Below are 9,915 nucleotides of genomic sequence, written 5' to 3' on the forward strand. Positions count from 1 at the left end.
AGAGCAGGACCTGACATCATGGCTGTGGAGCTCCGGCCAACATGAGTCACCCATGAAACAATGTCAGACAAGCCCTCTTGGAGGGACAGTCTCCAGGGCTCACCCTTCCAAGGCATCACGGCCACGATGGACAGGTGGACTGGGGACAACCTCAGTGTGGAGGTGAGTGGGGACCCGGCAACCCGGGGGAGTGTGGGAGCCTGGCTTGGATCCTGGAACAGGAAGAGGACGTCAGTGGGACACTTATTAAACACGGGAGGTACCTGGCCTGGTGTGTGTTTATGGGAATGGACTGGCAGAGGCGGGGCAGTTGATAAGGAGGACAGAGGGGAGGGCCACAGGGGAGTCCACGGGAAGGGGGGCCGGGTGGGACCAGTGGCTGCCTGTCCTGCCTTTATGGGGTTGGTTGCATTTTGGGGCAGGGGTTAATTTACACACGGAAAGACGGAGAGCTCTGTGACGCTGTTGGGTGGGCACTGACAGGCGTGCACACCACACACCATCATTCAAACCAAGCTGAGGGCTTCCATCCCTGGAGACTTTCCTTGGGCCCCTGACCCCAGTACCTCCCCAGGACCACGCTTGGACCAGGGCAAGTGGAACTCCGTGCCTCAGGCGTAGGTTGATGGGTTCAGCAAATAAAAGTGGTTTGGGAACCCTCCCGGGGCCCCACACCTTGAAGTGCCTTCCTCTGAATTTTCCAAGTACTTCTCATGCTTGGGAGTGGCCGATCCCCATCTTTCCCTTTTGGGGCACTTCGTGATCCTCTATACTCTACCTCCTGGGATTGACCAGTGCGTCTCTCACTCATAGGCTGCAGCCCTATGTGTGTGTGTGTGTGTGTGTCTGTGTGTGTCTGCATGCCCAACTTCTGCTCGCCCTTCCATGTTCCACTGCTCAGGTAAAGCAACCAAGGGCAGCAAGATGGTGGGGGGCCTCCTTTGCCCTGTGTGGCCCCCCTGGCTGTCAGCAGGCAGTCCTGGGTGTGGCCACACCCATCTCCCCTGAGGGCCATGAGACCCTTGCTCCCTCCCATACCTTTATCCTTTCTGGTCTCCGATCCAGGCAGTTATGTCAGGCTCACCCTGTGGGAAAAGTCATGGACCTTCCTTGTGCAAATGGGCCATCTCTTCTGGCTCCACCCTGGCCCCTCTCCTGGCCTCCCACTGGTGGCAGTGTGGAGGGCATGGGTGTGGCAACATTGAGAGAGTTCTGGGAGCGTAACGATCACAGCTGGGGAGGCCGGTGGGAGACAAGACTGGAAGACGCCTTGTCCTACATGAAATTTCCAACAGTAAATCCAACATGGCCAGAAAAGGAACTGTCGTTCACATTTGCATTTGCGGTCACCATTGACAACACGTTGGAAAGCCATTGGAAACTGCTATTCAGGGCAGCAAGATGGGTGGTACAGCAACCCAAGTGCTGGGGGAACCAGCATGAACTAAGTGGTCTTAGGGAACGGGGCAGCGGGAAGACCTAGATTGTTTCCATGAAAACAGGTTCCCAAGAGCCACTGCACTGTGAGTAATGAGGGCACTGATCCCGTTCATGGGGGCTGCACCCTCATGACCTCATCACCCCAAAGGCCCCACCTCCTAACACCATCCCATCAGGCATTAAGATGTCAGTGTATGGGACTTGACTGGTGGCACAGTGGTTAAGAATCCGCCTGCCAATACAGGGGACACAGGTTTGATCCCTGGTCTGGGAAGATCCCACAGGCCGCAGAGCAACTAAGTCCATGCGCCACAGCTACTGAGCCTGCACTCTAGAGCCCGCGAGCCACAACTGCTGAGCCCACATGCCACAACTATTGAAGCCCGTGCACCTAGAGCCCATGCACCTAGAGCCTGTGCTCCGCAACAAGAGAAGCCACCACAATGAGAAGCCTGTGCACCGCAATGAAGAGTAGCCCCCGCTCGCCGCAACTAGAGAAAGCCCGTGCACATCAACAAAGACCCAACGCAGCCAAAAATAAAGAAATAAATTAATTAATTTATAAGAAGAAAGATGTCAACGTGAATTGTGAATTGTGGGGAGACACAGTTTGTAGCAGAAAAAGCTTAGACGAGAGAACCAACTATGATCGTGGGTGAGATACCTAACTCACCTCTGCCACTGTCTCGTCCATACGGGGAGGGCAAAAGGGATACCCACTTGCTAGAGTCATGAAAATTACATGTAGAAGAAACTACATGTATTCATCTGTGTCTTGCTTAGAACAGGGCTTGGCACCTAATAAGCTTTTTAGCTCATTAGATATAGACTAAGAAATATGTGTGTTGTATATATTGCTATATGTAAAATTGCAGACTGGAGAAAACTATATTAAATCACTGAAAAAATAATCACTGAGCTCCCACTGTGTGCCAGCGCTGAGGATAGAAAGCTGGTCAGTGATACAAGCTTTTGGATCGTTATTGCAATTCTAAGCCCGTTCTTAATCTACATGTATTGAGGGAAGGGAAGTGTAGGTCATAGGAAGTTGTCAAGAGGTGCCACAGACCTGCAGCAATGGAGCCCCATATGGACAGACTGTCCTGCCTCTTTCTCTGACCTTCTCTTACTGAGTGTCCGGCTGGGGAGCCAGGTCGGGGGATGCCCAGGTAACCAGAGGTAACCTGCAGTGGGGGAGGGCGGTGATGCAGAGCTCAGATGTCATTTTATTGAGACTGTGCAGCAGTCTGGAATGCATTCTCACGCAAGGGCTGGATGTCTGGTCTACCTCTGTTGTAAAGCGTGTCATGCCCATACGATTTGTGTCTGGATCAGCCACCTGAGCCCTCGGGACTTCCCACGTCCGTGCGCCAGCTGCCTGTCCCCTCTAATTGCAGAGCCAGCGGGCATCCACGGATGTCCCTCCCAGACCCCACTGGGGCAGCAAGGTTTGCCCTCAATGCCGCGGCGGGTGTCCCCCAGGAGTGCTTTGCTGGGATCTGACACTGCACACTGGGCCAAATGCTCCGCTCTTTGCTTCTGGTCCAGAACAAACAGCCTGTTCCCGTTGAATCCTGCTCCCCAGCCCTTTCTATTTTTATTTTTTAACCTGGAAATGTAAGTTGGCCCGTCTGTTGCAGCACCCGCCAAGCTTGATTGCTCGTTGTCCAGACCATGTGTAGTCCACTCCCACATCAGGAGACAGGGCGCCAGCAGCAGGAGAAGCCCCTCGCCCCTCGAGTCTTCTTGGGCTCATTCCCCTCCACTCCCCTGTAACCACAACCCTGATTTCTGACATCATATATTGTTTTGTCTTTTTTGAAATTGATCTGCATGGAATCCTTTATTATGTTTTCCATGGTGTCTGGCTTTTTCATTTTGCATCATGGCGTTCGATTCATCACGTTGTTGGGAGGATGCCCTGCCTTACAGCTGTGCTGGCTGGAGCCTTGGGCCACGGCATCTGAGCCGCTGTGACGGTCCTTGTGTGTGCCCCGCCTGATGCATGCCTGTGCATGTCCCTCCTGGTGTGTGAGTGTGGTCACAGCACAACTGGAGGACTGATTGGATGGATTGATCACATGGATGGATTGGATGGATGGAGACCCGGGATTACATTTTCAGGTTTAAATGTTTTGGAACTCCTATTTAGTTCTGAAGTTTTACCTATTGTTGGGCAGGTCTGGCTTGTCCCCTGGCAGGCACAGGGCACACCTATCTATGGGACCACAGCAGGCTGGGGCAATCAGCTGTGAGTGGTCACTCTTGATTTTGAAAATGGTTTCCCCTCTGAGATCTTCAGATTTGGCAGGAGAGCAAGCCTGAGGACTTTGAGGGCTGTTTCCGTGGAGATGGGAAGAAAATGATTTCCTGAGTGCTGACCTGCTGACTTGCTGACCACCACGGGAGGTGCTCTCATGGGCCATTTTGCTGAATTTTCACAGCAGTTACTGTCATCCCCCTTTCTGGGTCAGGAGCCTGAGACTTGGGACGTGGCCAGGGTTACACAGCTGCCAGCGCCAGAGCCAGGGGTTGCAGTGGTTTTTCTGGCTCCAAAGTCCAACCTCTCCCATGTGCAGCTGTCGTCCCCTGGAGACGAGACAGTTTTCTTCGTCTTTATGTCCCTGAGCCTCATCTCTCCCCCACGCAGGAGGCACCCAGAGTTGTGTGGGAGGATTCTGGGAAGACGGCAGAGTAGGAAGCGGCAGAATCTGTCTCCCCACCTGGACCATTGCACTGGCAGCATCTGAATGGTGGAACTGTTCTCGAAATCTGGAGTCTGTTGAAGCCTTGCAACTTCAAGGGGGAAGGGCTGGGTTGTAAATTGCGGTTAATTTTGGTAAAATCCAGCTCTTGCACAGCAGTGGCTACTCAACCCCCATCACCAGCCCAGGGCAGGCAGCTGCGCCCTCGCAGCCACCTGCATAGACTGTGGGAGTTAGGGTGGGAAAGAGGACTCTGCCCCCAAATACAGGGGACTGTGATCCGACGGCAGGTTGCTGCTTCCGATCCCAGAGGGGGGGCAGCCATAGTTGTACCTCCCCCATCGCTGCCAGCCCCTCCCCCTCAGGCCGACGTGACTGCCAGAGCACTTAAAGGGCTGGCGTTTTTTTTTTTTTTTAATCGTCCTTCGTTTTTTGCTTTTTCCTCTTTTGGAGCCAGACATTAAAGATTAGAACATCCAAAAACAACTGCATATATGGGGAAAACTAGAAAGTAACTGTATGTACCCAGGGAAAGGCTCAGAAAAGACCTGAGAAGACTAAGTTTACACCTCAGGCACAGCATAGAGACAGCCTACAGCAATTAAACACACACACACACACACACACAACAGTGCTTGCTTCGGCAGCACATATACTAAAATTGGAATGGTACAGAGAAGATTAGCATTGCCCCTGAGCAAGGATGACATGCAAATTCGTGAAGCGTTCCATATTTTTAGAGGGGATGTATGTATACGTGTGGCTGATTCACTTTGCTGTACAGCAGAAAATAACACAACATTGTAAAGAAACTATACTCCAAAACAACGACAACGACAACAACAATAAACAAATCAACAACAAACCCCAGCAAACACTGGGAAAGAGGGCAGAATCTGGTTTTCAGAGCTACCACATTATTAGATCCAAATGTCCAGTTTTCAACTTACAAGGCATTCAAAGAAACAGGGACACAGGGTCCATTCAAAGGAAAAAAAAAAAAAAAACCAACAACAACAGGAACTGTCTCTGAGAGACCTGAGGGCAGATCTACTAAACAAAGACTTTAAAGCAACTGCCTTAAAGATGGCTCAAAGGACTAGAGGAGGATGTGGAGAGAGTCAAGAAAATGACACACAAACAACATGGAAATATCAATAAATAGACCTAAATAGAGACCAATAAAGAAAACCTAAAAAGAAGCCAAAAATAAATTCTGGAGCTTACAACTGAAATGAAAAGTTCATTAGATGAATTCAAAAGCAGATTTGAGCAGAAGAATCAGTGCTATTGTAGATAAGACAGTTGAAATTATCAAGTCTGATGAACAGGAAAAAAAAAGCTTGAAGAAAAGTGAACAGGGCCTGAGGGCCCTGTGAGACACAATGTATAAAGATGTAATTTTTTGTGAAATTGACAAGGAAAAGGAGTGGGGATGGAGCTGTAAGGGAGCAGAATTTTTGTATGTTACTGAAGTTAAGCTGCTACAAATTCAAATTAGAGTGTTATAACTTTAGGATGCTAAGTGTAATCCTCATGGTAATCCCAAAGTAAATAGCTATAGGATATACACCAAAGGAGATGAGAAAGGAAGTTAAACATTTCATGACAAGAAATCAACTAAACACAAAAGAGGACAGTAATGCAGGAAATCAGGGACAAAAAAGCTATAGGGCATATAGAAAACAAATAGCAAAATGACAGAAGTAAGTCCCTCCTTATCAATAATTGCTTTTTTTTTTTTTTTTTTTTTTTTTGCTGTATGTGGGCCTCTCACTGCTGTGGCCTCTCCCGTTGCGGAGCACAGGCTCTGGACGCGCAGGCTCAGCAGCCATGGCTCACGAGCCTAGCCACTCCGCGGCATGTGGGGGCCAGAGGACTCACACTCTCTTATTACAAAGCTACAGGAATCAAAATATTATGGTACAGGCATAAAGACAGACATATGGACTAATGGAATGGAATAACCCAGAAATAAACACTTGCATATATGGTCAAATGATTTTGATAAGGGTGCCAAGACCATTTAATGGGGAAAGAACAGTTTTTTTGAGCAAGTGGATTCAGGAAAACTAGATATCCACACACAAAAGAACGAAGTTGGACCCTTACCTAAACCATATATAAAAATTAACCCAAGATGAATCAAAGATCTAGATGTAAGACCTAAAATAATTAAACTCAGAAGGAATAGGGGTAAAGTTTCATGACTTTAGATTTGGCAGTGATCTCTTGACTATGACACCAGCATTAAGAAAAAAGGCACAGGCAACAAAAGAAAATAGACAAACTTGACTTCATGAAAATTTTAAAAATTTGTGCATCGAAAGACACAGAATAAAAAGAGTAAAAAGGCAACAGAGTAAAAAGGCAATTACAGAATGGGAGAAAATATTTACAAAATCATATATCTGATCAGGGATTACTATAAAGCAAACAACATGATTCAAAAATATGTGGACTTGAATAGACAGTTCTCTAAAGATACGTAATGGTTAACAAGCACTTGAAAACATGCTCAACATCGCTAATCATTAAGGAAATGCACATCAAAATTGCAGTAAGATACCACCACACACCCATCAGTATGGCTATCATAAACAAAACAAAATGAACAAACAAAACAAGTGTTCCGTGAAGATGTGGAGAAATTTAAATTGTCCCTGATGTGGCCAAAGAGAGAGGCTTCGACCTGGCTCCTGTGTCTTTTTTTTTGGTCACATCCCATTATTCTTTGAGTACTCTCTCACTTTCTGGTACAAAAAGATTTCAGGCTTATCTTGTGCCTTCCCTCCCAAGCCCTAGCATGAGCCATTTCTCCAAGGACCCCTGGTTTCATTTATTGGAGAATGGCACTTAGAAACCAAGATCTGGGCACTGGGTGTGCTCACTGCTCTAGCGGCCTAGGCCCTCTCAGGAGACAGAGAGAGGAAGTAGGTGCATGAATACACACACTTCTACATGGATGTATTTCTACATCAGTCTGTACCTATTGCAGACCACGAGCTCACACGGATTCCTCCAGTCCGGTGCCACAGAGTTCATTCTCCTTTCTTCCCTTTCCACGTTTGCGACTCCCTTTTCCAACAGGAAGAAATCTGGCTCCCATTATGCTACGTATATTAGCTATTGGATCAGTCCCCTGTCCCTACCGCATCTCCCATGGATGGCACCGCCTCCGGCGTGGACACCCTGCTCATCCCACTCCAGCCCTGACACCCCGTGGGCCACCATCATTGCTGTCTCCACCACCGTAAGGAAACCCTCTTCACGCCTGTCGGGGTCTGGAACTCTGCACCAGGCTCCTGCAGGGGCTGGACCCCGTGGCTGCCTCCTTATCTGGCTTGGGCTCCCAAACCCTGTGCCATGTTACTGACACCATGGGCTCACCAGCACAGACCCCTCCTCTCCCTGGCTGGTTCCTGGGCACCCTCCTGCCATCCTGTGCCCCTCCTACAGACTCCTTTACACACTGGGCTGCACCACTGCCTTGCCCCGTCAAATGGCTTTCAGACTTAATTATTAAGGGAAGGAGGGAAGTAGCTGAGGATTTTTTTTTTTTTTTTTTGGATGTGGACCATTTTTAAAGTCCTTACTGAATTTGTTACAATATTGCTTCTGTTTTACATTTTGGGGTTTTGGCAGCAAGACACGTGGGATCTTAGCTCCCTGACCAGGGATCGAACCTGCACCCCTTGCATTGGAAGGTGAAGTCTTAGCCACTGCACCGCCAGGGAAGTCCCTGAGGATTTATTAATTTTGTCCTATATTTTGGCTTTTTACACTTTGAAAACATTTACTTAGTGGCTCGCAAGTTCAAGGTTTGTCTGTCTTTCCTAAGGAATTGTTCTTTTTACTACCAACCAAGGACCTTCATTATCTCCCTAGTAATGCTCTCTGCCACAAAGGCATTTTTACTTGGTATCAACATTACAGCATCAGCTTTCTTTTGGTGAATCCTTTCTTGGTATATTTCCCTCAACCCTTTCCTTAATCCTTTTGCTTCATTATATTTTAGGTAAATCTCGTAAATAGCAGATGGCTGTATGTTTTTCCTACCCTAAGAAGTCTGTCCTGTAACTGACAAGCCTAATATATTCGTAAGAAATGTAATTACTGGTTCCTCTGCACTGAGGTTATCCATCTTGCTTGGTGTTTTCCACTTACTGCATCCTTTTTCATTGCTGCCTCCTCTCACTCTCTTTCCTTTAGCTTGATTGGCTTTTTTCCCCATCTCCCCCAACCCTGCACACACACACTTTTGCCCACTCCACTCTTTTGCAAGTCATACATTCTATTTCTCTTCTTTCAGTGCAACAATGTGATAAAACAAAGGATATTCATTACAGAAGGAAAACTGTGGTGGAATAACTACCTCTTCCTGGCAATGAGTCATCACTCACTCAAAGATGAGGTAGACAGGTGTGGCAGGGCTCAGCCTCGACCAGCCTCTCCCTCCAGGTGTGCCCCCTCCACATGGGCGGGGGCTGGGGAAGTGTTTCTTCTGCTTCCCCTAAAGTCAGCCCTGGAAACTGAGCTGCTGCAGGTGAGATGGGCTTGTCCGGGGAGCCTGAGACAGTGTGTGGGATGTGTATGAACATACAGTACTTGATGATTGTTTCTCTGGCATAACCTCCCTGGGGGAGAAGGAACAAATGGCTCAGGTGGCAAGATCCTGATAAAATGAAGATGGGAATTTGTCATTAAAGAAAAATGGCATTATTTAGTGAGATGAATGCCCAGCAGCATGTAGTAAAATGAATGTTTCTCCTCGGTGATGGAATCCTGATTTAGCTGGACATGTTGCTGCCTAGTCAGAGGACTGCATTTCCAAAAAGTGAGAGGAAGTGTTGTGTCCTATCCTCCCTCCTGGCATGCAGTCATGATGGCTGGTGCTTCAGCAGCTATTCTGGTCCATGAGGCACTGCACCAAGAATGGCAGAGCAGGAAGATGCTTATTTAATAAACATATATAAAAATTACATGTTAGGGGGGCTTCCCTGGTGGCACAGTGGTTGAGAATCTGCCTGCTAATGCAGGGGACACAGGTTTGAGCCCTGGTCTGGGAGGATCCCACATGCCGTGGAGCAACTAGGCCCGTGCGCCACAACTACTGAGCCTGCATGTCTGGAGCCTGTGCTCCGCAACAAGAGAGGCCGCAATAGTGAGAGGCCCGCGCACCTCGATGAAGAGTGGCCCCTGCTTGCCACAACTAGAGAAAGCCCTCGCACAGAAACGAACACCCAACACAGCCCAAAATAAATTAATAAATTAATAAAAAAAATTGTATGTTAGGGACTTCCCTAGTGGTCCAGTGGTTAAGACTCTGCACTCCCAATGCAGGGAGCCCCAGTTCGATCCCCAGTCAGGGAGCTAGATCCCACATGCCACAATTAAAAAAGAGCCTGCATGCTGCAACTAAAAAAGATCCTGCATGCCAAATGAAGATCCGGCAAAGCCAAATAAATAAATAAATAATTTTAAAAATTTGGTTCTTATAAAAAAATTGTATGTCAAGCCTTGCTCTAATGTTTTACAAATATTAGCTTGTTTTGTCCTCCTAGCAACCACACAAGGTCTGCTGTACTCAGGTCCACTTGCCCCAGCTCCAAAGTAGCTCAGCAAGCCACCGATAAGAGGAATGTGACAGGCAGCAGCAATGAAAAATTCACCCCACACCAGCTCTCCGCTCATCATGCTGTCTCTTCCCGTACCACCTTCTGCCTTTTTTTTTCTGCTCCAGCCCATCTTCAGATGTGAAGTTTAAGTT

General features: G+C 48.0%; 1 non-coding gene across 1 annotated transcript; it reads left to right on the forward strand.

Annotated features, from left to right (window-relative positions):
- Positions 1–4,776: 4,776 nt before the first annotated feature.
- LOC132491509 (U6 spliceosomal RNA) lies at positions 4,777–4,883 on the forward strand. The gene has a single exon (XR_009532719.1). It is a non-coding gene; the product is annotated as a U6 spliceosomal RNA (small nuclear RNA).
- The last annotated feature ends 5,032 nt before the right edge of the window (positions 4,884–9,915 follow it).

The sequence above is a fragment of the Mesoplodon densirostris genome, chromosome 5 (genome assembly GCF_025265405.1).
Source record: "Mesoplodon densirostris isolate mMesDen1 chromosome 5, mMesDen1 primary haplotype, whole genome shotgun sequence".
In the NCBI taxonomy this organism is placed as follows: Eukaryota; Metazoa; Chordata; class Mammalia; order Artiodactyla; family Ziphiidae; genus Mesoplodon; species Mesoplodon densirostris.